Below are 2,299 nucleotides of genomic sequence, written 5' to 3' on the forward strand. Positions count from 1 at the left end.
ACTCTTTGCATCCAATAAATTCTGAAATTGATAGAGCATTTCATAGTTTGGTTAGACAAGTTAGGAATTTTAATTTAGATAGTGAGTCTTTTCATCTTAGTGTTAATCAACCTGATAGTGATACTGATTCTGTTGTTTCTGTGCAATCTGTTGTTTTTGTGCATTCTGTTGCATACTCTGAAAATATGGCTGAACCACCTCCAATCCTACGTGAGAGGATAATAAGGGAGCTGGTTGCACCTGATTTCACATACGAAAGCTTGTGTATCCAGTATCCCAATGAGGATGTGCCATATGTGCTCAAAACTGGACTAAACAATTTGTTGCCTAAGTTTCATGGACTTGTAGGGGAATGTCCTCATAAGCATCTTAAGGAGTTCCACATTGTATGTTCTATCATGAAGCCTCGTGATGTCCAAGAGGATCACATATGTTTGAAGGCATTCCCACATTCACTTGAGGGTGCTTCAAAAGATTGGTTGCATTACTTGGCCCCTGGTTCTATTACTAGTTGGGATGACCTGAAGACAATCTTCCTTGAAAAATTCTTTCCTGCCTCCAGGACCACTGCAATCAGAAAAGATATTTTTGGCATCAGACAACTACATGCATAAGGTTTATATGAATATTGGGAGAAATTCAAGAGACTTTATGCAAGCTGCCCCCATCATCAGATCTCTGAACAACTCCTCATGCAATATTTTTATGAGGGTCTGGACAACATGGAGAGGAATATCGTTGATGCTGCTAGTGGTGGTGCACTTGGAGATATGACCCCTTTGAAGCTAGAGGTTTGATTGAGAAGATGTCTTCCAACTCTCAACAGTTCACTGCAAGAAGTAGTGATGCTATAGTGGTCAGAGGTGTCCTTGATGTTGAAACAGATTCGGTGAGGCAAGATAAAATTGAGAAAAAAATTGATTCCCTTGGTACCTTGGTCACACAACTTGCAATGAATCAGCAAAAACCTCCACTTGCAGCACGAGTTTGTGGCATTTGCACCGCAACTGACCATTATGCTGATGTTTGTCCTTCTCTCTTGGAGCCCAAAACTGGTGACCATCGTAAGGCCTATGCTGCAAATATTTACAACAACATACCTCAACAACAACAGCAGAATTATGATCCTTCTTCAAGCAGATACAACCATGGTTGGAGGAATCATCCGAATCTTAGATGGTCTGATCCGTCACAGCCTCATCCAGAGCCACCATTTCAGAATAATAATGCGGCACAAAATAGACCATATGTGCCTCCCCAATCCAACAGCAAAGGCAACAACAAGTGAATAGCAATCCTGCTCCTGCATCTAGTGAACCTTCATTAGAAGAATTGGTGAGGCAAATGACATTGCAGAATATGCAATTCCAGCAAGAGACCAGAGCTTCCATTCAGAGACAAGAGTCCTCCATTCAGAATTTCACCACCCAAATAGGGTAGATGGCTACTTCATTAAATACATTGCACTCTCAGAATTGTGATAAGTTGCCTTCCCAAACTGTGGTCAACCCGAAGAATGTGAGTGCCATCACTCTAAGGTCAGGCAAACAGATTGAAGTTGATATGGCTGCATAAAAAATGAAGCAACCGGTTTTACAAGAGACTGAGAATACTAGTGAACAAATTCTTGCTAGTGAACCTTCCACAAGTGCTGTCCAACCATCTTCCATTCCTCTTCCATTTCCTCCAAGAGCCATTCAAAGTAAGAAGATGGAAGAGGTAGACAAGGAGATCTTGGACACATTTAGAAAGGTAGAGGTGAACATACGTTTACTTGATTCAAGCAAACAAATTCCAAGATATGCAAAATTTCTAAAGGAGTTGTGCACTCACAAGAGGAGGCTCAAAGGTAATGAGAGGATCAACTTGGGTAGAAATGTCTCCGCACTAATAGGTAAACCTGTTTCTCACATTCCTGAAAAATGTAAGGATCCAGGTACATTTGTTGTACCTAGCATAATAGGTAATAGCAAATTTGAGAATGCCATGCTAGATCTAGATGCTTCGATTAATGTTATGCCTATGTCCGTTTTCATGTCTCTTTCACTTGGACCTATGCAACCCACTAGAGTAGTGATTCAATTAGCAAACATGAGTACTAACTACCCTGCTGGTTTGATAGAGGATGTCTTGGTTCGGGTTGGTGAACTTATTTTTCTTGCTGAATTTTATATTCTCGATATGGAAGAGAGATCCTCTCGTAACACAGTTCTTATTATTTTGGGGAGGCCATTTTTGAGAACAGACCAAACAAAGATAGATGTCCATGCTAGAACATTATCTATGGAGTTTGGTGATA

At 40.6% G+C, this 2,299-nt stretch overlaps 1 pseudogene; it reads left to right on the forward strand.

Moving 5' to 3' along the window:
• The window catches only part of LOC109358005, a 2,584-nt pseudogene continuing 590 nt past the window's right edge, over positions 306–2,299 (forward strand).

This window comes from Lupinus angustifolius, chromosome LG10 (assembly GCF_001865875.1).
Source record: "Lupinus angustifolius cultivar Tanjil chromosome LG10, LupAngTanjil_v1.0, whole genome shotgun sequence".
In the NCBI taxonomy this organism is placed as follows: Eukaryota; Viridiplantae; Streptophyta; class Magnoliopsida; order Fabales; family Fabaceae; genus Lupinus; species Lupinus angustifolius.